The sequence below is a fragment of the Benincasa hispida genome, chromosome 8 (assembly GCF_027475165.1).
Source record: "Benincasa hispida cultivar pf3 chromosome 8, pf3_genome.v1.1, whole genome shotgun sequence".
In the NCBI taxonomy this organism is placed as follows: domain Eukaryota; kingdom Viridiplantae; phylum Streptophyta; class Magnoliopsida; order Cucurbitales; family Cucurbitaceae; genus Benincasa; species Benincasa hispida.
In genome coordinates, this window is record NC_143485.1 from 6,174,015 (window position 1) to 6,201,598 (window position 27,584).

Below are 27,584 nucleotides of genomic sequence, written 5' to 3' on the forward strand. Positions count from 1 at the left end.
TATTTATCTTTTCGATAAAAAAGAAAGAGCAAAAGACAAGAAACAGTTACTAAAATTGGTTCTATTTTTCTTAAATAAAAAAAGTAAACGGAAACAAGAAATGAGAAGCATGATTCGAGAAGCAAGAAATGAGAATGTTACCAAAACGGACTCTTAATGACTTAGAATGTTTTATTGCTTCCTGAAAATGAAAGAGGAAGAATTGCTTCAGATTCTTAACATAAAAACAAAAAGTGCTCAATCTTTTGAACTTTTCATTTATGGATAAGTTTCGTCCCATTCTGATTCCCATTTGTTGATTTCTAAATGCTCAAGCCAGGGTCTTAAGTCGAACTTGAGAAGTTAAACGAGATATAATGCCTGAAGACTGGACCGTTGTTGGTCGTATATGATGATCCCTCTGACCAACAGTCCTTGTCTTTAGATGAAACCGGCAGCACGGAGGAGTTACCTGCTGAAACCAGGCTGTCCCTGGATTCAAATAATGATGCAACTCCATATATAGGGCAAAGGTTTCCTACTCATAACTCTGCTTATGAGTTTTATAGTGAATTTGCAAAGAGATGTGGCTTCCCAATCCGAAGACACCGAACAGAGGGAAAAGATGGGATTGGGAAAGGCCTTACAAGGCGCTATTTTGTTTGCCATCGTGCTGGGAACACACCTAATAAGACACCAACTGAAAATAAGCCTTAAAGGAATAGAAAATCCCTCGGTGTGGATGTCAAGCATATATGAGAATAAGCAAAACAATGGAACTAGGACCACCAGAGTGGCGTGTCATTGGTTTTGCAAACCACCATAATCATGAACTATAGAACCAAACCAAGTCCGTTTCCTTCCAGCATATTGAACAATTTCTGAGATAGACAAGGGCCGAATTCTTATGTATGCCAAATCAGGAATTTCTGTGCAGCAAATGACGAGGTTCATGAGCTAGAGAAAGGTGTGGAGCCAGGATATTTGCCATTCACTGAGAAGGATGTAAGAAATCTACTTCAAACATTTAGAAAATTAGATAATGAAGAAGAGAGCATTGACCTATTGCGAACGTGCAGAAACATTAAGGAAAAAGATCCGAATTTCAAATTCAAGTATGTGATCGCCAAACAACAGGTTAGAGAACATTGCCTGGTCATGTGCCTCATCCATTCAAGCTTATGAGACATTTGGTGATGCAGTGATCTTCGATACCACACATCGATTGACTGCATTTGACATGCTACTCGGGATATGGGTTGGAATTAATAACCATGGCATGCCTTGCTTCTTAAGTTGTGTACTTCTTCGGGAGGAGAATTTGAGATCATTTACATGGGCTTTGGAGGTACCAGAATTTTAATATTATTCCTTTGTCAATCAGTGTATCACACTGAGCATGTAACTTTTTCTGGTAATTATAATATTACTTATCCTTGTCTTCAACTCTAGACAATAAAACGAAGTATTCTCAATGGTAACATAATCGGTAGAAGATTGCAAGTATTTGATTGTTTGATCTGAATTTGAATAGTTAGGCAAGAAAATGGATGCACAACCCGTGACTTCAATGATGTATACAAAAGTCATCTTTATCAATTTTAATACTAGGCTTTAATTCTTGCATTATATCTTCTTAAATTAATTATAATTAGAAGTTTTGAGGAATCTGAAATTGTCAATGCATCTGCTTTCCTTCTTATCTTATGTTAGTCAACTTGCAAGCTCTCAGGTTTCATCTACTATTATGAAATAATGAAGTTTAGTATCCATGTCATTGCCATTTTTAATATCAAATTTCCTTCATTCATTATGGCTGAGGGGGTGGACATGACATCTATTTAAATAGTTCACCACTCTCAATTATTTTATTTATTTGTTTCTTCTGTGCTACGAAAGGTAATTCATGGGGTTCATGAATGGGAAGGCTCCACAGACAATATTAACCGACCGGAATGTGTCTCAAAGATGCCATAGCGATGGAACTGCCAACTACTAAGCATGCACTTTGTATTTGGATGATTGTGGCGAAGTTTCCATCCTGGTGTAATGCTATTCTTGGAGAACATTACAATGAGTGGAAAAGTGGATTCTGTCGATTATATAATCTGGAGTTAATTGAGGATTTTGAAATAGGGTGGAGGGACATGGTGAATTCCTTTGGTCTGCATACTAATAGGCACGTAGCCAACTTGTACAGTCTGCGTTCTCTTTGGGCATTGCCATTCTTGAGAAACCATTTCTTCGCTGGAATGGCAACCATTGGCTAATCAAAAGCAATCAATGCTTTTATTCAGCGATTTTTGAGTGCACAGACTCGACTTGCTCAGTTTATTGAACAGGTATGCTGATTTATCTCACTGTTTCCATTGCGTTAGATATATCTGACCTACCGTGACAATATTTATCCAGTGCAGTTTTGGAATTCATAGCTGTTTGTTTGATAATTCATCTCTTTCATTTCCTCTTTGTGATTAAAAATGTAGGGCCAAGTTAGCCTATATTGAGCAATGTCAGTGCAATGCAGGCAATCATCGTTGATGTTGGTTTTCAGTGCTATTATTATTTTCATATCATAGGATTTGAAGATTGCTTTCATGTATTATGAACAAATATTGAGTCTATCCTTGGGTATTGTAGAATTACCAAGTTTCAAAATACTATTTTGGAGTGTGATTCTTTCAAACATAAAAAATCCATAGGAGAAACGTTAAGTACAAATAATGAAGGCAAACCTACCGATATAAAATGAAACATAATTACATAAACAACTGTATAATCATAGTCAAAGTTCTCTTTTGTTATATGTATACATATATATTCATTGAAAAGTGGGGCTATTCGGAACCTACTCCTTGGTTGGATTATGCTAATAACCCACCTCACTTACCTTCAAGGAAGGTTTCACGGTCCAAGACCAGCTGTATGGGACAAAAGTTTAAGGATACAACTGCATAAAATAACCAAACCCAAAAAAAAGGGAGCCAAATTAAAGAAAAAGGTTTCATCATCATTATTATTATTGATAAGAAATAAGGAGTATATTAGTAAGGTGAAGAAGAGACCACAAAAGAGCAACTTAGGGTGAGGTTGGGAAACCCCCACCTAGCAAGCTAACGAATAAGGGTTTTCCAATTGTTTAGGATTAATAGAATGACTGTAGTTATAAAAGAATTTAGGATTGTTTGAAACCCACCAAAAGAAGCAGTATGTTTTGTCGAAAATAGCATTTTACCCTAGGGTTTTTTTAGTAATTTCATGTACCCTAGGACTTCCCACTGTCTATTTAGTTGGCTTGTTCTCTTGTACTTTGTGTATCAAACCAATAATAAAAAATAAGTCTCAATCGTGGTTTTTTCTCCCTATTCTAAGATTTTTCACGTAAACTGTGTGTTCGTTTCTTGTTTTCTCTTTTCATCATGGTATTAGAGCAAGGGGACGAAACCCTAGCCGTCATCGACGAGAATCGACCATAACCTTCTTCAGCAGTCATCGTGGGGATCAGTGGGGCTGCGAATGTTGATATCACAGCAATCGTCCTCCAAGCAGCCGTCGAGCGTTACCTCCAAGCCACGTTGCCTCATCTTATTCCAACTGTCGTTCATGTCCAGCAGTCGGTCGAAGGAAGCCAGCCGAGTCGTTTGCCTCAGATCGGAGCGTCGATCAGTGATCAGAACCGTTCAATCTTCGAAGCCCAGCCGATTGGAGTCGCTCCTCAGCAGATCGCGTCGAGCCCAGCCGATGCGTCGTACCCAGAAGTCGCAGCTGGATACCCTCGATCGCGTCTTCCACCTGCGCAAACCCTAGTCGATGGACAGTTTCAGATGATTCCGGTGCAGTCCCTTCAGTCGAGATTTTCTCTAGTTGAGCCGAGCCAAACAACTTGTCGGTCAGAGGTTCCTCATTTAGCCGCACCAACTCTGGCCCTTCTTTCCCTTTGGCTCCTTCCGCAACGTTTGATGCTCGGGGCTGGGCTCCCTCAACCGATCTCTTCCAACCAATGATGGGATCGGGGTCTAATGAACAGAAAATTCCAGTCGCACCTTGTAGCAGCGGCACGACTTAATGTCCTAGCGAGATTCAACATTGTTTGCCTATCTCCAACAACAAGTAGCAGACTTCGGAACAATCCTTGGCACAAATCCACAACCAGAATTCTACTTTGAGAATCTGATAACCTCTTTCTCTGTTTTACCCAATACGAATTATTTGTCTGGTTTGATGGTCAATTTTGCAGGGTTCATCATTGGAGAAAAGTTGAATGACCAGAATTATTTTTCCTGGTCACAATCAATCAGAATGACACTGGAAAGGAGACATAAGTTTGGGTACTTGATGGGGAGATACTAAAACCCCAACTGAGTGATCCACAAGAACGTATTTGGAAAGGAGAAGACTCTTTGTTATGGTCAGTTCTTGTTAACAGTATGGAAACCTAAATTGACAGACCATTATTGTATGCTGCAACCGCCAAGGATATTTGGGATACTGTGCATAAGCTTTACTTAAAAAGGCAGAATGCGTCTCAACTGTACACTACGCAAGCAGGTCCACGAATGCAAATAAGGGACCATGGATGTAACATCCTATTTTAATAAACTACCCCTGTTGTGGCGAGAAATGGATCTTTGACGAGAAATAGTTTGGAATTGTGCACAAGATGAGGCACAATATTTGAAGATTGAAGAAGCTAATCGGGTCTATGACTTCTTAGCTGGGTTGAACTCTAAATTTGATGTCGTTCGAAGTCGAATATTGGGCCAACGACTTATACCCTCTCTCATGGAAGTGTGTTCAGAGATACGGCTGGAAGATGACAGATCGAGTGCTATGAACAACCCAGTTAGCACTTCAACTGAGGCTGCGACCTTTGCTACAAAATCTTCCAGCTCTGACGGCGATAAGAAACCCACCCCTGTCTGTGACATTGCAAAAAGCCGTGACATACAAAAAACCAGTGTTGGAAGCTACATGGACGACCTCCGAACAGTAAACGTCGCCAGTCACATGACAAACCAAACCTTGGACATGCCCTTGTGAGTGATTCAACAAATGAGAATTCTCAGCATCAATCCCCAACAGATAGTAAGACCAATCTAAGTACAGTTGGGGTCAGTGCCATCACATAGTTATTCAATCTTTTGGCTTTATTAGTATTAATGATAAAAAACCTTGGATTGTTGACTCAGGGGCTACATATCATCTTACTGGCTCATCTGATCAATTTCTTTCATACTGTTCGAGTGCTGGTAATGAACGGATTAGAATCGCAGATGAGTCATTTGCCCCTGTTGCAGGGAAAGGATATCTGTCTCCGTTTGAGGGTTTGGTACTGCGTGATGTATTGCATGTTCCTAAGATCTCATATAATTTATTGTCTATAAGTAAAATTACAAGAGATCTGAGTTGTCAGGTAGTTTTTTCACCCGACTCTATTTTATTTCAGGATCTGAGCTTGGGGACGACGATTGACACTACCCAACACGATAGGAGGCTCTACTTCCTGACTGATGATACTTCCTCTAGGAATGATTATAGGACTAGTCTCGTTTCTTTAAATTTTTCTACTTCTGAGAATGACTTTTTGTTATGATATTATCACTTAGGACATCTAAATTTTCAATACATGAAATATTTGTTTTCGCAATATTAATATATCTTCTTTAAACTGCGATGTTTGTATTCGTGCCAAACAGAGTCGTGTCTCCTTTCACTCTCAGCCCTACAAACCGTCCAGACTCTTCACCTTAGATCATAGTGATGTCTGGGGTCTTTCACCAACCACTACCTCCATAGGGAAACGCTGGTTTGTCACCTTTATAGACGACCACACTCGGCTTACTTGGATCTTTCTTCTCATTGATAAGTTCGATGTGTCGTTTGTATTCCAATAATTCTATGCTACTGTGGAAACCCAATTTAATGCAAAGATTGGTATTCTGAGAAGTGACAATGGGCGAGAGTTCTTTAACACCTCTTTCTGGGACTTCCTCACCAAAGTTCCTCACTAAAGGGATTATCCACCAAAGTTCGTATGCTTATACTCCCCAGTGAAATGGGGTAGCCGAGAGGAAAAATCGTCATTTGGTGGAAGTCGTTCGTTCCTTAATGCTATCCATATCTCTCCCATCTTACCTATAGGGGGATGCTATTCTCACTGCCGCTCACTTAATCAACCGAATGCCCTTTCGAGTTCTCAACTTTCAAAACCCGTTGGATTGTTTTAAAGAGTCATACCCAACTACTCGTTTAATCTCAGATGCGCTTTGGGTATTTGGCTGTGTTGCCTTTGTTCATTCCCATGGTTCAAACCGCACGAAATTCACCCCTCGTGCTAAAAAATGTATCTTTGTTGGGTATCCTCTCCATCAGCGTGGGTAAATGTTAGCACCCGTCATCTCGCAAATATTTTGTTTCCATGGATATCATCTTTCTTGAGGATCAACAATTCTTTCCCATTAGACATCTTCAGAGGGAGAACTCTAGTGAAGAGGCTAACTGATCCACGTCTATAGTTCCCTTAGAGTCATCTCCGATTCCTAAACATATCGACCCTGTCCTTCCTACCAACCAAGTCCCATACTATAGGAAGAATCTTAGGAAGGAAATAGCGCCACCTGTCGCATCTCTGGCTCCAGTCCATGAGTCAAACCCAGCATCAGGTACATGTATTCCTGAAATTAATGATATTGATACTTGTGCTGAGACTAATGGTTGCAGAGAGAAAAAAGGTGAAGAAGGTGCTGACAGCACCACTATGGCAGATAGAGAGACAACTGCGAATAATGATCAGGAAACAAGTCCGGAAAATGAGAATGATACTAGAGATGGTGATGATATGAAGGGGACCTCTGAAGGTGAAACCCTAGTTGAGGAGACAATCGATCACAATAGGAAACTTGACAGTATGGAAGAGCATGATGCATCCCTCGATCTCCTGATAACCTTGAGGAAAGGCACTCGATCATGTACGAAGTACCCTATGCACAGTTACATGACGTAGAGTAACCTGTCACCCGAGTTTAGGGCCTTTCCCACCAGTCTAGATACAGGGATGGTACAGAGTAGCATACAGGATGCGATGGAAACTCCTGAATGGAAGGCTGCTGTCATGGAGAAAATGAGGGCATTTGAGAAAAACGGAACGTGGGATCAGGTGATTCTACCCAAAGGACACAAGACGGTTGGGTGTATATGGGTCTTTACTATAAAGTATAAGTTTGATGGAACGATTGACCGATACAAGGCCAGGTTGGTTGCCAAAGGCTTTACTTAAACCTTTGGTGTGGATTACCCCGAGATGTTCTCTCCCGTAGCTAAGCTTAATACTATCCGGGTATTACTGTCAGTTACAGTGAACAAAGATTGGCCTCTGCATCAACTGGATGTAAAGAATGTATTTCTCAAAGGGGAACTTGAAGAGGAAGTCTACATGAGTCCTGCCCCCGAATTTGAGGATCAATTCAAACACCAGGTATGCCGACTAAGGAAGTCTCTATATGGGTTGAAACAGTCTCCGAGGGCCTGATTTTGCAGATTTACCACCTTTGTCAAAGGACAAGGATATACCCAAGGACACTCAGATCACACACTGTTTACAAAGAAGTCAACTTTAGGAAAGGTTGCAATTCTCATTGTGTTTATCGATGATATTGTGCTTTCTGGTGATGATGATGATGAAATTATGAGACTTAAAGCAAAGATGGCCAAAGAATTCGAGATTAAAGTCCTACTATTGACTTACTAAAAGAAACATGAATGACTGGGTGCAAACCCATTGACACCCCGATTGAGTATAATTCAAAGCTTAGTAATACAGGTAACAGTGTCTCTGTCAACAAAGAGAGGTATCAGCGGTTAGTTGGGAAATTGATCTACTTATCTCACACGAGACCTGCTATATCCTATGCAGTTAGTATTGTTAGTTAGTTTATGCAGGCTCCTTATGAGGAACATATGACAGCAGTTGAATGCATTCTACGATATTTGAAGGGAACACCTAGTAAGGGTTTGATGTTCAAGAAGTCTGATAAACGTTGCATTGAAGCTTACACTGATTCTGACTGGGCAGGGTCTGTTGTTGATAGAAAGTCAACATCTGGGTATTGCACATTTGTCTGGGGTAATTTATGGACTTGGAAAAGAAAAAAACAGGGAGTTATGGTAAGAAGTAGTGCTGAGGCTAAATATCAGGCCATGAGTTTAGGGATATGTGAAGAAATCTGGTTGATGAAAGTGTTGTCAGATCTTCATCAAGGTAGCGAGCTTCCAATGAAACTGTTTTGTGACAATAAGGCAACAATAAGTATTGCAAATAATCTAGTTCAACATGACAGAACAAAACACGTTGAGATTGACAGACATTTCATCAAGAAAAGACTAGACAATTGAAGTATATGCATTCCAGCAAGTTGCAGATGTGCTCACAAAAGGGTTGTTCAGACAAAACTTTGATTATTGTGTAAGAGTTGGGCCTTATTGATATTTACGCCCCAACTTGAGGGGAGTGTCAAAAATAACATTTTACCCTCGGGTTTTTTTAGTAATTTCATGTACCCTAGGGCTTCCCATTGTCTATTTATTTGGTCTGTTCTCTTGTACTCTATGTATCAAACCAATAATAAAAATAAGTCTCAATCGTGGTGTTTTCTCCCTATTCTAAGGTTTTCCACGTAAACTGTGTTCGTTTCTCGTTTTCTTTTTTCATCATGTTTCACATTGTTACAAATGAATCAAAAGGTAAAAACTCGTCTTAAAAAACCTGTTTGGTTTATTTCTCTTCAGATGTGTCAAAGAAGTCATCTAGCCGCACAACTCCAAATAACCTTGGCTTTTTCTTTGAGATTCCACCCACCAAGCTTCATTCATCAACCACTCATCTATTTTGGTACGAAGGCAAGTTTGGACCCTAACTTCAAACTCCAAAATTCAATCTTTTAGGCCATAGGGAAATGTAAGAAAAGATGGTCTACGTCCTCATCCTCTTTGAAACTGCAAACACAAACCGAAAGAGACTAGTCCCACTGAGGGATTTTTCTTTGCATTGCAGATTATCCATTCCATTGTATTAAGATTTGTGTAAGTTAAGCATGAAACGAACAACTTCACCATTTTAGGGATCCAATACGTCTAAATCAAGTCAATTATGGGTGAACAAACTCCTCTAGGGGTGGTTAAACTTTATAAAGGCTGACTTGGATTTTAATCCCCCCGAATCTTCAAGGCTCCATCTCATTTTAGCATGATCAGTGTTCATGATTATCCAATTAAGCTTATCAACCAAGGATAACTGCCCAACGCCCAATCATACAAGCCCTTTCCCAGGTCGGGGTCCCAAGTCTGATGATGAGGAACTCAATAATATGTGACAATGATTCTCTTAAATGGAGATAGCATACAAATCAGGGTAGGGTAGGTAAATGAGCAAATGGATTAGGGTCAGCCCATTTATCCTCCCAAAAACAAAATTTCCTCCCATTTTCCACTTTGGAAGAAATTGACTTGAGAAAGCCCGCTTTGTCCTTATCAATCTGTTAGGATCCCACCTAACAAGAGGGTACTCAAGAACACATTAACAACTAAAGGACACTGAAATGTAAAATTATATGGATTAACAATATACTATAATATCATAAGAACGGATAACAAGATAAACCCTAGCCTTTCAAGAGGGCTAGTCTCTCCCAAATTCTGAAAGGAAATTCCACAAAATTCTTCATCCCTCCTCTCAACCCACTCCCTCTAATTATAACCAAAACCCTAACCAAATCACTATCTAATTACTAATTTGCCCCGTTTAATACTTATCCTAATATTTACTAATAATCCTACTATTCCTAGAACTAGGGGTCTTACATTATTCTGCCCTTCGAAGACACCTTGTCCTCAAGGTGTGCTTACAAAACACAACAAAAATTTAAGTTTGTTTGTTTGGTTTTTTTTTTTTTTTGTTTTTTTTTTAAAATTTATTTATTTAACATAATGAAAATAAAGAACCTAAACCAGCAGCCTTTTCATCAACCTTGACCACAAATTGGGTTTCAATTTCTTCCCTTGGGCTCAACCAGGCCCAGTCCTCAACCCGTGAATCCATATTCTTCTTTCTTCATTTCCACTGGCGTTGTTCTTCTCTAATGGGCTAGGCCCATTCTCAATTTGTTGCCCAAAACAACACAGTAGCCTTTTCTTAAGTAATCCCCACTTTCTATATAGAATATAACAACCCCTTATTGCCCCAAATGTTTCTTCAAACGACGGGCCCATACATCATTATCTTTCTTAAATGTAACCGTGGACTTCTAGTCATCCCAATCCATAATCAAGCTCAGAACCATGCAATCTTTTGTTTTTTGTTTTTTTTGTTTTTGTTTTTGTTTTTTTTTTAAATTCCGTGGCCTTGTCTCCAGATACAATTTCCTTCTAACCTCAAAAACAAGATGGGCTTCCATTGATTCCCTTGTCTTCAGCCCGTAAAACAGCCCACGAACACAAAATTTCCCAATCATCTTTCTTCTCATTAGACATGTGAACGAGCCCATCTTCACGCCATCTGTGCTTGTGTTGAAAATTGAAGTTTCTCCTCTCTTCAGTTTTGGAAAGCCATTGGGCTTTAACGAATGCAATTGGATATGGCCCAATAAGCAACTAAAGACTCCACAATAGTTTTGGACCTTTCTTCTCACAATACATGTGATCATGGTAAATAGATAAATAGCCCAAGCAGGTCCAGCCCATTTATGAAGTCGAAAATCCTGCTGCCACCGTGTCCCTTTAATGGCTCCACACACGATTTTCCTCTCCAGATTCCTCAATTTAAATTCTACTTCCTCAGTTGAGATCAGACCAAAATAATGGGCCTCAATTGTATTTGAAATAAACTCAAGCCCATCCGAAAAATTACCGCCCACATCCACATAATTAGGGTTAGTTATTTTTGCCTCAAATTCCCACTTTCTTATCATCTTTTGCCATATCATTGTCTTTTTTTTTCCTCCACGAAATTTATCCCAACCTTCATCCATCGCGTCGTCGTCTTCTTCATCTCTAACTGCATGCCTCCTTCTATCGTTTCAAGCAACGCTGTTGTCAATCTCTCTATCTTACGCCAATAACCATTGATGTTCGGCAGTTCAAATGGTCGTTCAACTCTGTCGCACATCATCCTAACCTTTTCTTCTTGCCATCGGCCTCCCCTGTTATATGTCTCCTTATCCGACAACCATAACTTGACCTTGTCTTTGCTATTCAGCGCCTCCGATCTCATCGTTCTCCCACAGTCTTCGACTTGCGCAATCGTTAGTGAGTCCTTCAGCCGTCGTCGTTTCGTCTGTCGATTGCTTTGCCATCTCAGCCAATCAACCGTCGGCGTTTTCTTTCTCCCTTGTGGCCAATGCTTTTTCACTTGAGTCTTCATCTTTGGCCCCATAAGCAACCCTAGCTGACCTTCCTCCGAATTTTCTCGATGGTTGCCCTTCCTCGATCCTTTCACTCACTCTTCACAGAACTCGCACCCACTCCTTCCTTGAAATTTCACCTCTAACCATGTTGGTTTTTGCCGTCGGTAATGTTCTCCCTTGATTTCTCCTTCATGGTCGTTGTTCTCCAGGCTCTCCACAATCCTTTCATGCCATTTCCAACGACCTCTTCCTTAAAATTTCATCTTTGCTCGATTCGTCATTTGTCGCCTTTTTTTTTGGCCACGTCCTTGGTTTTCTAGTCATTTGCTCGTCGGATCTCCTTTTCTCACGTTTCTTCTTCCGCACTCTCCTTCGCCTCTTTGAACACAGGTTTGTCGTGATGTTCTCCTTTTTTTCACGCCATTCTTGTTCCATCCCTGTTTTTATCTGGGGCTTCTCCTTCCTTTTCTTCTTGCCTGATCGATCCATTCCCCCTCGTTTTTCTGGAGGTGCCCTCGGGTAGGACCTTTGTCTTCAGGCCACTTTTCGAACTCGTCTAGGTAGTTTTCGAACAATGTTTTCCTTCTCTTCTTTGATGGCTGCTGGTCTTCTTTCTTCTCTCTCTGTCTTCACATCCTTACAGGTAACCCTTCATTGTTTGTTGCATTGATTCTAGGATCTCAAACACCTTCAAAAGCTTATCACACATTGCATCTGAATCCTTAGCGATATTCCCAGAACGAACGGGCTCTGATACCAATTTGTTAGGATCCCACCTAACAAGAGGGTACTCAAGAACACATTAACTCAAGGACACTGAAATGTAGAATTATATGGAAATTTATTAACAATATACTATAATATCGTAAGAACAGATAACAAGATAAACCCTAGCTTTTCGAGAGGGCTAGTCTCTCCCAAATTCCCAAAGGAAATTCCACAAAATTCTTCATCCTTCCTCTCAACCCACTCCCTCTATTTATAACCAAAAGCCTTAACCAACTCACTATCTAATTACTAGTTTGTCCATTCTAATACTTATCATAATATTTACTAATAATCCTACTATTCTCAGAACTAGGGGTCTTACACAATCTCTTTCCATCATCTATTACCCTTTAGGTACTTGTTCACAATAGGCAACCACTCATGAGAGTTGGGAAATTTGTACGGATGACCCAATGTCAAATGACCAATTTTTTAAAAATAAAGTCAATTGACCCTTTATTGACATCATTGTCATACCAAATTACGTAAATTGCCCTCACAAGTGCCTCACGAGGTAAGTCTCGCTCTCGTCTGATTAAACACTCTCGCTCTCGCTTGAAATTCTTTGGTTTGATGTGATTGCTTGTCATTGTACGAATGATTTGATAATTTTCATGACGGAAGCCTCAAATCAATAATACCCAACACAATACAATGATGATTTCTTTAAACTCTAAACTCCATTTCAACGGTGATTACTTATCTGGTTTTTGACGGTGTTTTATTGAATGGAGATTTTTCGAACGGGATTTTCAAGACGAGATTTTTTCAGAACGGAATAGGTTTTTCAGAAAGGTGTTTCATTATTTTGAGTCTGTTTAATTATTTTTGCTGTATTATTTCTGGAAAGGTAGCATTACGAAATTTTGTATTGGGAGAGAGAGAGCGAGAGATAGAATGAGAGTGAGAAAGAGCAAGAGTAAGAGTAAGAGTAAGAGTGAGAGCAAGAGTAAGAGAGAGTGAGATTAAGAGAGCGAGAGTACACTTCAATTGCTTGTACAATTTAATGACAAATGTTCTCTTGTTTTGTATGATGACAGAAAAGTGTCTACTTATTTGATATGGAGGTGATTGGGATGAGAATGAAAGTTCGTATATTGGGGGAAAGTTAACAGGAATCATTGTGCTTGTTTTATTGAAATGTGAAGAACTTAAATCTCACATTTACAGGGTTACAAATGTCAGTTTATCAGAGTTTGATCTTATATTGAGAGTTAAATATAAGCTTATGTTGGGCGTGAATGCCAAGTTGATTGTATTCATGTGTTTATTGTACTCATACGTAACATTAATTTCTCACAGTTAAATTCAGCATCATTTGATCCTACTAGGAGTTTTAGTCCAAGTGGGAGTTTGTTGGATGTTATGTCCTAAAACTCGTAGTTTGTAATATCATATTCTTGTTCAATAAAACTGTTATTGAAAATCTTTAGTAAAATTAAATTCTATATTCATAAATCCAATAAACTAAGGATCCGAGACTATTAAGTTTAAGTTTCAACTTTATGTGGTGGCATAAATGTGGATCAAGTTCAAATATATTGCCAAAATGGTCTATAGTATATGAATAAGGTTGGGCTCTTATTCTGGGGATAGTATGGATGCGTCCCATTTTGTAGTTAGTACAAACGATGTGATCCTAAACCGTTCATGTGGAGATATGAAAGTGGGGACATCCTATATAAAGAGTTTACATAAGACTGAACCATGAAATAGTCACTTTTTACGTTCTAAATACTGTTTTATGTATAAAATTGACTATTTCGTTAATTGATGACCTATGTAACTTAATCTTAATCCTGAGCTAACTATGAACTCCTGTTCACTCGGAATTATCCTTAGATCTGCATAATTGAGGGCAGCTCATTAGGGTAAGATCAGGTGGATAGTTGGGAACATAGGGTGCAAGACGGAATTCACTCTTACCCGTTATAGGAATAGTAGATAGGTTGTTCCCTTTAGTACTGAATCCAGGTCTTAAACAAGGGGCCCCACCCTCTCCTTGGTTGGAGAGGGATTTGGTTTATAGGTTGGACCTTAAACCAATTGTTCATTAGAGGATCAGTGGAACTTAAGAAATAAGATGTAGTATTGGGAGTAAAACGATTTTTATGACTCAGCCGAGATTACGAACAACCTGTGAAAGATTAACTTACTAATCATGGTTATATCATATGGACACACATATATCTATAGTGATGGGAGTGCAACTACGAGACTATAGTGGAATGATCTATAGGTCCATTAGGTTTCCCTACTAGCTCATATTGAATAAACTTAGAACAGTATGATAGAATGATTCGAATTGTTCGAATTAAATGAAGAGAGAGAAACCGACAAGTATATATGATATAGTGGTCGGTTTTCAGTTTAGAGATACAACTTTAATGATTAAATATGATTTAAATATAAAAAATATGAATACGTTCATATTCGGAAGCTCGAAAATAATGGAAATGGTCAAAGAGGTAAAAAGTCAAAGAATTGACTTTTGACTTTGAAAAGTCAAACTTTAACTGATTTTATATTCAAATGTGATTTGAATTTCGAGAAAATGAATATGGATTCATACTCGGGAGGTCAAAATTAGTCAACACAGAAAAATCATAAAAAGTCAAAATGTCGACTTTTCAGTCAAAATTTGACTTTGACAAAATGACCATTTTGCCCTTTGACTAAATGTGGGAAAATCCAAACTTTTTGTTGGATAATTCCACTAACAAGATAGTGGGCTAGGTGTTGGCTTATAGTGGAGACATCAAGCCCACTTAGATAGTGAATTTTGAGGTGTTGGGTTTTATGAATTTGTTTCATGCAATTTTTGCATGGTTTTTTCTATAAATTTGGGCTTTCAATTTGGATATAAGACTTTTTGACAATTTTTCCAAAATTAGTTTCTAAATTGGGTTGGAAAAAATCAAATTTTTCGAGAAATAACAAAACCCAAACCCAACCCAAAAAAAGATCCATCTCCTATTTCCATCTCCTTCTCTCTTTTGCTTTCTTCATCCATCGGGTCCCACAACCCGGTTCTAAGTCCAGAGAATAGTAGGTCAGCTCTAGTGGTTGCTCGGTTCGTGTTCAGGCGAAGATAGAAGTATTTTGGGAGTTTCAAAGGTAATATTTCAAAAAACCCTAATTAATTAATTTAGGGTGTATGTTATTTTTTGTGCAATTAAAGTAAAATTGGTCCTCAATTCTGTTGCAGCCATCAAAGAAGCATAAAGAATATTTCTCATATCCTCAACTTCTTGAGGTGTCTTAGGACATTGTTCATTTGACAGATGAATTCCATGTTTGAAAGGCAATAGATCCTTTTTGGAATTTTGCATTTTATATCTAGACAACATTTTGTCTATATAAGATGCTTGAGACATGGCTAGTGTCTTGTTCTTGCGATTCCAAACAATTTGGATTCTAAGAATATACTGCGCATTTCCTAAAACTTTCATTTGGAATTGTGTGTATCTAGCCATTGCTTGACGTCAGTAAGATATCATATATCATTTCCAATGAGTAGAATATTATCGACATATAAAACCAAGAACACTACAACAAAATTAATGATTTTTTTGTAAACACAAGGCTCGTCAACATTCTGTTCAAAACCATAAGATTTGATTGCAGTATCAAACCTTATATTCTAGGATCTAGAAGCTTGTTTTAATCCATAAATAGATTTCTCAAGCTTACAAACCTTTTGTTCTTGATCCTGAACTATAAACCCCTCTGGTTGAATCATATTGATACTCTCTTCAAGATTGCCATTAAAAAAAGGTTGTCTTGACATTCATTTGCCAAATTCATAGTCATAAAAAGTTGCAATGGATAAGAGTATTCTTATCGACTTTAACATTGCAACAGGAGAGAGAGTTTCTTCATAGTCCACTCATTCTCTTTGGGTATAACCCTTTGCCACAAGTCGAGCCTTAAAAGTCTGTATTTTACTGGCTTGATCTCGTTTTCTCTTGTAGCCATTTGCAATCAATTGGTTTTACATCACTTGGTTTATCTACAAAAGTTCAGACTGAATTAAAGTACATTGACTCCATTTTGAGGTCCATAACTTTTATCCACTGGTCACGGTTCACATCATTCATTGCGATCAATGGATCCTCTACGCCTTCATCAGGTATGATGATCTGAGTTTTAGCTAAACCCAAATAACGGTCAGGCTGATGAACAACTCTCCCACTACATCGAGGCACTCTCAACTCTTGAGAAGGATGTGACTGACCAGAAATACTAGCTTTATCTACTACTTTAGTAGATGAACTAGGTATATTTGTAGCGTCTTTTGAAATTTCTTTCAACACTATTTTACTGCATTTGATGATTTCTAATGTGGTCTTCCTCTAAGAATGTGACATTTGATACAAATACCTTGTTTTCTCGAGGATGATAAAACAGACCAACCCTTGTTTCCCTTGGATAACCTACAAATAGACATAACTTTGAACGATGTTCCAATTTCTTGGGATTTTGTACCAACACATGTGTTAGCAACCCCAAATTCTAAAGTGACGTAAACTACTTTTACACCATTTCCATAACTCATAAGGTGTTTCTGAAACACCTTTAGAGGGAACGTTGTTCAAAATATGGACAACAGATTCAAGTGCATATCCCTAAAAGGAATCAGGCAATTGAGCATAGCTCATCATAGAGCGAACCATATCTAATAAGGTTCGGTTTTTTCTTTTTGATACATCGTTCTACAAAAAAAACTTAATTTAATTGCCAAAACCTAAAAGCCATTTTAGTTTCCAATCTCAATTTTATCTAATAAATTGATACACACCACATGCAATTGAGTAAAATTAAAACATGCTCTGATACCATATGATTGAAAAATAGGCATGCGCAGCGGAATTGAGGACCAATTTTACTCTAATTATACAAAAAATAACATACAACTCTAAATTAATTAATTAAGGTTTTTTGAAATATTACCGTTGAAGCTCCAAAAATGCTTCTATCTCTGCCCGAACACGAACCGGATAACCACTAGAGCTAATCTACTATTCTCTGGACTCAGAACCGGGTTGTGGGACCCGATGGATAAAGAAATCGAGAGAGATGGAAATAGGAGATGGATTTTTTGGGTTGGGTTTGAGTTTTGATATTTCTAAAAAAATGGGGATTTTTTCCAGCCAAATTTAGAAACTAATTTTGGCAAAATTATCAAAAGTTCTCTATTCAAATTGAAGACCCAAATTTATAGAAAAACCATGCAAAAATTGCATAAAACAAATTTATAAAAACCCAGCACCTCAAAATCCACTATCTAAATGGGTTTGATGTCTCCACTATAAGCCAACACCTAACCCATTATCTTGTTAGTGGAATTATCCAATAAAAAGTTTGGATTTTCCCACTAACTTTAGTCAAAGGGCAAAATGGTAATTTTGTCAAAGTCAAATTTTGACCGAAAAGTCAACATTTTGACTTTTTATGATTTTTTTCCGTGTTGACTAATTTTGACCTCCCGAGCATGAATCCGTATTCATTTTCTCGAAATTCAAATCACATTTGAATATAAGATCGGTTAAAGTTTGACTTTTTAAAGTCAAAAGACAATTATTTGACTTTTTACATCTTTGACCATTTCTATTATTTTCGAGCTTCCGAATATGAACGTATTCATATTCTTGATATTTAAATCACATTTAATCATTAAAGTTGTATCTCTAAACTGAAAACCGACCATTATATCACATATGCTTGTCGGTTTCTCTCTCTTCATCTAATTCGAACAATCCGAATCATTCTATCATACTGTTTTAAGTTTATTCAATATGAGCTAGTAGGGGAACCTAATGGGCCTATAGATCATGGGCTCCAACAATCCGATATTAGCTGGCTAAACTCTTTTAGACGGAGCTAATCAACATTCATTAACTAACGGGTTATTCCACTATAGTCCCGTAGTTGCACTCTCCTCACTATAGATATATTTTTGTCCATATGATATAACCATGATTAGTAAGCTAATTCTTCACAAGTTGTTTGTAATCTCGGTTGGGTCGTAAGTTCCACTGATCCTCTAATGAACAATTGGTTTAAGGTCCAACTTATAAACCAAATCCCTCTCCAACCACGGAGAGGGTGGGGCCCCTTGTTTAAGACCTGGATTCAGTACTAAAGGGAACAACCTATCTACTATTCCTATAACGGGTAGAAGTGAATTCCGTCTTGCACCCTATGTTCCCAGCTATCCACCTGATCTTACCCCTGAAATGGGAGGCTTATTGGGGCTAGCGATAATGAGCTGCCCTCACCTATGCAGATCTAAGGATAATTCCGAGTGAACAGGAGTTCATAGTTAGCTCAGGATTAAGATTAAGTTATCTAGGTCATCAATTAACGAAATAGTCAGTTTTATACATAAAACAACGTTTAGAACGTAAAAAGTGACTATTTCATGGTTCAGTGTAAACTCTTTACATAGCATGTCCCCACTTTCATGTCTCCACATGAACGGTTTAGGATCACATCGTTTGTACTAACTACAAAATGAGCCGCATCCATAGTGTCCCCAGAATAAGGCGCCCAACCTTATTCATATACTATAAACCATTTTGGCTATATATTTGAACTTGATCCACATTTATGCCACTACATAAAGTTCAAACTTAAACTTAATAACCTCGGATCCTTAGTTTATTAGATTCATGAATATAGAATTTAATTTTACTAAATATTTTCAATAATAACTTTATTGAACAAGAATATGATATTACAAACTACGAGTTTTAAGACATAAAATCCAACGGCTTGAATATGAAGTCCCTCTACAATACATAAGGAATGATGATGATGTTCGCTTCCTTCTTTTCGAGAAGACCTTAATAGACTTCAGTTATCTGTAACACTGAAATCAAATCAGGACAAAAATATTAGAATGGAGTTTGGAAATGTGAGTTATGATGATACAACTGTGGACAAACAATACGAGGAATCATATCAGTTTTGTCAGGAAGAGGAGGATATTCCATTGTTTACCAATGCTGTACAATCAACATTATCACTAGACAACGACCGCACTAATCGAACAAGATTGAATTCAAAATTGGGCGGTACTTCGGTTGTTGGTAATTAGAGACCATCTAAATTCGATTATATGTATTGTGGTAATTCAGAGCAAAGTTGTGGTCCTTCATTGGATGTTAATGAGCAACCAACATGATTGAATGAAATGGATCGTGATCATAGAGATGTGCATCGTTCTACAGCAGTTTCAGTGGTTTCACCATTTGTGTATTCAAGTCATAGGGCAGAGTTGATTATGCCTGATACCTCTTCATCTTGGACAGAGGACGTTGAAGTTGGTCAACTATTTTTGAATAAAAAAGACTTGAAAATGAGATTATCTATTTTGTCCATCAACAAAAATTTTGAATTGAGAGTCGGGAAGTCAACCAAATCTTTGTTCACTGTCAAATGTATTGGGGAGACTTGTAAGTGGAGCATTCGTGCAGTGCAAATGGTAAAGTTTGATATATTCAAGATCACAAAGTACTGCAGTTCGCACACATGTTCCATTGGAATTCTGAATCACGACCATAGACAAGCAACTACTACGGTTGTTGGTCAGTTGATTAAAGATAAGTTCACGGGAATATGACGTATTTATAAACCTTGTCATATCGTTGAGGATATGAGGAGAGATTATGGCGTGAACATAAGTTATGATAAAGCGTGACGTGCAAGGGAAGTTGTGTATGATCTCATTAGAGGTACATCAGAATACTCATACTCCATACTACATGATTATGGAGAAGCGTTAAAAATAGAGAATCCGAATACAGTTTTTGAGATCGAACTTAAAGATGAGGTGCATTTCAAGTATATGTTTATGCATTAGGGCCGTGTATTAGAGGTTTCGCAATTTGTCGGCCTGTGATAATTGTTGATGGGTCGCACTTGAAAAGAAAATACAAAGGCACCATGTTGGTTGCGGTTTATATGGACAGGAACAATCGATTATACCCACTAGCATATGCAATAGTGGACAATGAAACTGATCGATCATGAAAATGGTTTATGTCAAACTTGAAATGCAGTATCGGAGAATTCGATAATCTTATGTTTGTGTCTGATCGATTGGTATCTATCAGCAATGCTATTCGTGCATTTTTTTCCACGACATTTCATGGATTGTGCACATGGTACATAGAACAAAATCTTGTTACAAACTTTAAGGATAACATGGTTATTGGTATATTTAGAGATGTAGCAAGGACATTTCGCATGACAGAGTTCCAGAAAAAATCGGACGAATTCCGTAGTTTTCGAGACGGTACTGTCATGAAATATTTAGAAGACATTTGTCTTCAAAGGTGGGCACAGGTTTACCAAATAGAACAAACATATGATAACATGACATCCAACAGTGCAAGGTGTTTCAATTCGTTGACTAAAGAGTATCGACTATTGCCCATAGTATGCTTGATTGAACATGTTAGAGGAATGCTCTAATCGTGGTTCTACGAATGGAGGAATTACTGGGCATCTCGAACGACATTGCACTCTGAGTACTGTGAAACTCGATTGGCAAGTGAGGCTGATAAGGGCAAATGATATCGGGTTGAGCCTATTGATTGTTATCGGGTCCACGTGCGAGATAATCGATTGACGGTATTGTCAATCTTCACAGGAAGGAATACATGTGTAAGGAATTTGACTCACTTGGTATCCCGTGTTCACATGCAATTGTTGCTGCCAAGGAACGAAATATACCCATTCAGAGTCTTTGCAGTCGATTTTATACAATGGGCTCTCTAATGACTACGTATGCAGAGCCTATAAAACCACTTAGGCACATCTGAATGGAAGAGACCTCCTAGATATGTAGAAAAGACTATCCTTCCTCTGAAGTTTGTGGTACAAGCCGGAGGACGGAGAGTGAGAAGAATACCATCTAGAGGAGAATTTTGAAGACAAATGAAATGTGGTCGGTGTGGGAATTATGGGCATAACCGCCAAAATTATAGCGAACCGCTCAGATCCGTGCGACGTGATGAAAATGCCAGAAACCGTGACACAAACACCTCTCATCTAGTTTAGTTTATAACTAACTTCCGTTCGTAGAACCACGATAGGCATAATTAATCGCGATGGGACAAAAAGCTGATGACAGTCGAATCCGAATTAAGTTGACAGCCGTTAACGATCACAAGTACGATCAGCTTTTTGTTCACAAATATTCGGCGCATCAGTCATGAATTAAAGTCGTCCCATCTGTACAATCATGAGAGAGAAGCTGCCGTTCACCTTGGATTTCTATAAATATCAAGGGTAGCCTTCACCATGGGTAATAGTTGATACTCTTTAGTTAACGAATTGAAGCACTCTGCACTGTTGGATGTCATGTTATCATATCTTCGTTCTATTTGGTAAACCCGTGCCCACCTTTGAAGACCGATGTCTTCCAGATATTTCATGACAACACCGTCTCAAACACTACGGAGTTCGTCCCATTTTGTTTGACACTTTGTCATGCGAAATGCTCTTGCTGCATCTCTAAATATCCCAACAACTGTGTTATATTTAAAGTTTGTAACAAGATTTTGTTCTATGTGCTATGTGCACAATCCATGAAATGTCGTGGGAAAAAATACACGAATAACATCGCTGATAGATACCAACCGATCAGACACAAACACCAGATTATCGGGTTCTTCGATATTGCATTTCAAGTTTGACATAAACCATTTCTATGATCGATCGGTTTCATTGTCCACTATTGCATATGCTAGTGGGTATAATCGATTGTTCCCGTCCATAAAAACCACAACCAACATGGTGCCTTTGTATCAAGTGTGACCCATTAACAATTATTACAGGCTGACAGCTTGCGAAACCTCTAATACAAGGTTCTAATGCCATAAACATATACTTGAAATGTACCTCATCTTCAAGTTCGATCTCAAAGTCTGTATCTGGATTCTCTATTTTTAAAGCTTCTCCATAAGCATGTAATATGGAGTATGAGTATTCTGAATTACCTCTAGTGAGATCATACGCGGCTTCCCTTGTACGCCACGCTTTATCATAACTTATGTTCACGCCATAATCTCTCCTCATATCCTCAACGATATGACAAGGTTTATAAATACGTCATATTCCCGTGAACTTATCTTTAATCAACTAACCGACAACCGTAGCAGTTGCTTGTCTATGGTCGTGATTCAGAATTCCAATGGAACATGTGTGCGAACTGCAGTACTTTGTGATCTTGAATATATCAGACCCTTCCATTTTTGCTGTACGAAGGCTCCATTTACAAGTCTCTCCAATACATTTGACAGTGAACAAAGATTTGGTTGACTTCCTGACCCTAAATTCAAAATTTTTGTTGATGGACAAAATAGATAATCTCATTTTCAAGTCATTTTTACTAAAAAATAGTTGACAAACTTCAACGTTTTCTGTCCCAGATGAAGAGGTACCAGACATAATCAACTCTGTTTTATGACTTGAAGACACAGATGGTGGAACCACTGAAGCTGCTGTAGAACGACGCATATCTCTATGATCACGATTCATTTTATTCAATCTCGTTAGTTGCTCATTAACATCCACTGAAGGACCACAACTTTGCTCTGGATGACCACAATCCATATAATTGAATCTAGATGGTCTCTCATTACCAACAACTGAAGTACCGCCCAATTCTGAATTCAATCTTGTTGGATTAGCGGTCGTTGTTTAGTGATAATGTTGATGGTACAATGTTGGTAGACAATGATCCTCTTCCTGATGAAACTGATATGATTCTTCGTATTGTCTTTCCACAGTCGTATCATCATAACTCACATTTCCAAACCCCATTAATATTTTCGTCCTGATTCGATTTCAGCGTTATAGATAACTGAAATCTACTAAGGTCTTCTCGAAAAAGAAGGAAGCGAACATCATCATCATTCCTTATGTATTGTGGAGGGGCTTCATATTCAAGCTTATATTTAACTCTCAATATAAGATCAAACTCTGAAGAACTGACATTTGTAACTCTGTAAATGTGAGATTTAAGTTCTTCATACTTCAATGAAACTTGCACAATGATTCCTGTCAACTCTCCAAGAGAACATTTGTTATTAAGTTGTACAAGCAATTGAAGTGTACTCTCACTCTCTCTTAATCTCGCTCTTTCTCTTACTCTTGCTCTCTCTCTCAATACAAAATTTTGTAATGCTACATTTCCAGAAATAACACAACAAAAATAATTAAACAGACTCAAAATAATGAAACACCTTTCTGAAAAACCTGTTTCGTTCTGAAAAAGCCTAGTCTTGGAAATCCCCGTTCGAAAAATCTCCGTTCAACAAAACACCGTTGAAAACTAGAGAAGTAATCACCGTTGAAATGGAGTTTAGAGTTTATATTGTGTTTAGGTATTATTGATTTGAGGCTTTCGTCATGAAAATTGTCAAATCATTCGTACATTGACGAGTCATCACATCAAACCAGGGAATTTCAAACGAGAGCGAGAGTGTTTAATCAGACGAGAGCGAGACTTACCTCGTGAGGGAAATTTACGTAATTTGGTATGACGATGATGTCAACAGAGAGTCAATTGACACTATTTTTTAAAAATGGGTCATTTGACATTTTGGACTCAAAAAATAGGTCATCCGTACAAATTTCCCATGAGACTTCCAATCATAAATAGTAGTGACAACCCTTCCCCAAAGGGCTTGATCTTCAAGCATAAACCTCACCTACATTAGGAGCACTCTATTTCTTTTTCTTTTTTTCTCTAATAAGAAAAACCCCACTTCCTGCCACAAAAACCTCTTCTCTTGGTGAGAGTTCTCTTGGCGAATCAGGTGCCATTTTCCCATTTCTTCATTTTGATTGGTGGTGTCATTGCCAGTTTCCATATGGATGTTTGGGCTACCATCGCAAACACTGTATTATAGAAATGAACACTTAGCTTTCTCATCCATAGCAACCAACGGACTTGGCTTTTTCTTGTTTAACCTATAAATTTAAACTGCAGATCCGTTGTGTTTTTTATTCACTTGAGATGTGCTTTGGCACTTGTTCCTTGTCATAGAACCTAAATATCCCCCTCTCCCTCCCCATTGACTTCTCTCACTCCCCCATCAACTTTGGATTTGATTTTTTTTTCTTACATCACTTTTCCCCCCGTTACTTATTAGTTAAATGCATTCCTACCCTGGCTAGATCATGTTCATAATTGTTTCCTAATTCTTCTGCTTGGAGTCTGAATCAGTCTAGGGTAGGTGGTGGTATATTGAACATCCATTAGAAGGACAAAAGAACGAATACAAAGGGTGACAGTCACACAGAAAACAAGGGATGAAGATAGCACAAGGATACAATAACCAAAACAAGTGAATTTGTAAGACTCCTAGTAGTATAATTAGTAAATAATTAGTAGCGAGCATATTCTAGTAATTAGACATGAAATTTGTTACTTTTTTTGGGTTATAAATAGTATGTGAGAGGAAGGTTAGAGAGTGAAGAATTTAGCAGGATTTTCTAATTTGGGAGAGTCTAGTCCTCTCAAAAGGGAGTTCATTTTTCAATATATTTCTATATTGAATTGTTCTCGAGTTTATTCCAATGCATCCAAACTAAACTAGTTGATTGTTTTTGGGTTTTATACTTCAGAAAACTGAACTGACCTATAAATGGTCAGTCGGCTTGCACTCCCATCTCCAATTACGAGTAAACAAGACAGAGTAATGTCCATAAAATACACTCCTGATCCTTGGTTGGCTATTTACTCAACTACAGATAATGAGAAACCTACGTTTGGTTTGGATGCAAGTATGATATTGGTTTCTCCTTTCCAGATACCAGATAGCTATCTTCCCGTACGATGGAGAAGGATAAGCATGCCCTGGGCAAAGCTCCTTCCAAGTACTGAAATGATCGATCATGCTGAAAGGATTCAGGTGTTGCAGAGCATGGTGACAAATCTTGTTACTACTGAATCTGCAAAGTCCAGAGAGAGGCTTGATATCACAACCGAGCAAGTGTCGCTCCTCTTATCCATCCCGCACGGCGCGAGGGAACATCCCACATCATTGCCAGCCTCAAAAGGGATGTTTCTACCCTACACAGCAACTTGTAACTTTTGTTGTAAACTAAAACTAGGAAACAGAGTGAGTTACGGGAAGAACATTCTGCATGGAGCGAGGCCGAGTGATCAGTTTAAAGGCTAATGAGGTTAGTTTCACCTGTCATTAATTTTACAGGAATGGTGTTGTGCCATAAATATTTACTTGCAATTCTGTGATATTTATAGTAATTTGACCTTAGTAAAAACACTTTTAATACGTAATGAACCAAACAAATTTATATACAAAATACTTTTGAGAAAAAAATTTCACATATGAGTATTTTTATTTTACACTGTTTTTATAAAAAATGTTTAAACGAAAATTAATTTTCGAATAATATATTTTTTTGAAGTCAATCAAACAAACCATTAATTGGTTTTTAACGGATGAGAAATGTGTGTGAAACACGAGTTGAACTTGGTGATTGAATCTTGAAAGCTTAAAACTTCAAAATTCTTTCATTTGTCTTCTTGATGTTATCCGTTGGTTTCAAAACGTTTTTGGAGGCTTCAGAAAAGGTGCGACTAAGGGTGTGTTTGTAATACATTTTCAAGTGTTTAATTTAAAAATTAAGTTATTTTGAAAGAAATTGGAATGTGTGGTAATCACTCAAAATTACTTTTCAAGCGTATTTTAGTTATTTTTTTTTTAATAAAAATGAGTTTTTTTTTTAAATCAATCCAAATGTGCTCTAACACTATATAGGCAAACTTGAGAAATAGCTAAAAAGTTGTTTTTCACATAATATTCAGACAGTTAACCTTATTCAAACTCGTTTTGAAGTGAGGAATTGGATCATGCAACATGTTTTTAGTTTTCATTTTGAAAAAATAGGCAAATAAAAAAAATTAGAAAAATAGCATCTAACACCCAACTCAAGTGCACAGAAATGTATGCATCAACAATGCCCTCAAAATGAAGACTTTTGTTTCCTTTAATTAAAATATTTGTATCCAAATATCCATGTCCATATATTTCAAATATTCAAATACTCATTTCAAATTTTAATTTGATATTGAAGATTTGAAAAATTACATAAGATTTTGATATAATATTTGGTAAAGATAACTGAATTTAGAAATTTTGAAAACATATAAGATTTGGTGGGTGAAAAATAACTAGTTTAACGAGTTTCTAAAAAGCATGCTATTTTTGAAAAGTAAAAACTTGAAAGATCTATTTTTGACAAATTTTCAATTATGTTTGGTTGTGCATGAAAAATGTTATCAGAATTTTATGAAAAAAATTAGAAAAATTTTTATAAATAGAAAAATCCAAAAAATATTTACACTTTATAGCAAAAAATTTCAAAAATGCACTTTTGGAACTTTTTGTTATAAAGTGTAAATATTTCTAAATATTTTTTTATATTTAAGAAAACCTTCAAAAATAATGTTTATATTTAGTTTATGAAATTAAGACGGACAGTTTATATAATTTAACAGATTAATTAATTAAACAATAAATATCATTCAATATATTGATAAAAATATTAATTGATTAAGAATCGATAATAACTTAATTACAAATATTCAATTATTTATAATTAAAATTAATCAATTAATATATTTAATGAGTAACATACTAATTATAATCTAATACTTAATCATTTTTGATTAATTAAGTTCATTAGAATTTTAATTTTAATTAAATAATATAAGAACATATATTTTAATAAACAATATATTATATAAAAAGTGAAAAAATTAGATAAAAATACGATATGTCAATAAAGAATATTAAAAAAAGTTTATAAATATGATATGTTAATAAGGAATGAAGTATTAACTTATTATAAATAATCAATAATGCTCATATGTTCATAATGAATGATCAAGTTAAAATTAATCTCAATAAATAATTATTTGATTATTAAAAATAATAAATAATCAATTATCATTATTAATAAATGAATTTTTGTACCAACTAAATTTAACTAGTCCTAGTTTATTAATTAAATATATTTAAGATATTGTTAGCTAATTAATTAATAATTTATGTAACTAAGTAATTGTATTCATCTGATAAACTTTTATTGTAAAAATAAATTAAATAAGCGTTTTAATAGATTATTATTGAGTGTTTAAAACAACTATTTATATTAGCTTTGTTAAATTAATATTAATTAATTAATTAACTATATTTCAACTGAAATTATATATAAAATGATAAAAGAAAATGGGAAAAAGAGAAAAGAGGGAAAAAAACAATTATTGTTTGCAGGGAAAGAGAATAGTTGGAAATAACTCATTCCTAGGCAAAATGTTAAAAATTGTGAAACAAACGTGAATTTTAGATGTCCAAAGAGTTGGAAAAATTGTGTCAATTACCATCTAACAAA

The 27,584-nt window shown here is 36.8% G+C and overlaps 1 long non-coding RNA gene across 2 annotated transcripts; it reads left to right on the forward strand.

Moving 5' to 3' along the window:
- Positions 1–319: 319 nt before the first annotated feature.
- LOC120083707 (uncharacterized) lies at positions 320–25,448 on the forward strand. 2 transcript variants are annotated; one of them, XR_016531582.1, is made up of 4 exons: positions 320–984; positions 1,059–1,327; positions 1,879–2,321; positions 24,974–25,448. It is a non-coding gene; the product is annotated as an uncharacterized LOC120083707 (long non-coding RNA). The 2 variants fall into 2 exon arrangements; XR_016531583.1 differs by lacking the exon at positions 24,974–25,448 and adding an exon at positions 2,466–2,639.
- The last annotated feature ends 2,136 nt before the right edge of the window (positions 25,449–27,584 follow it).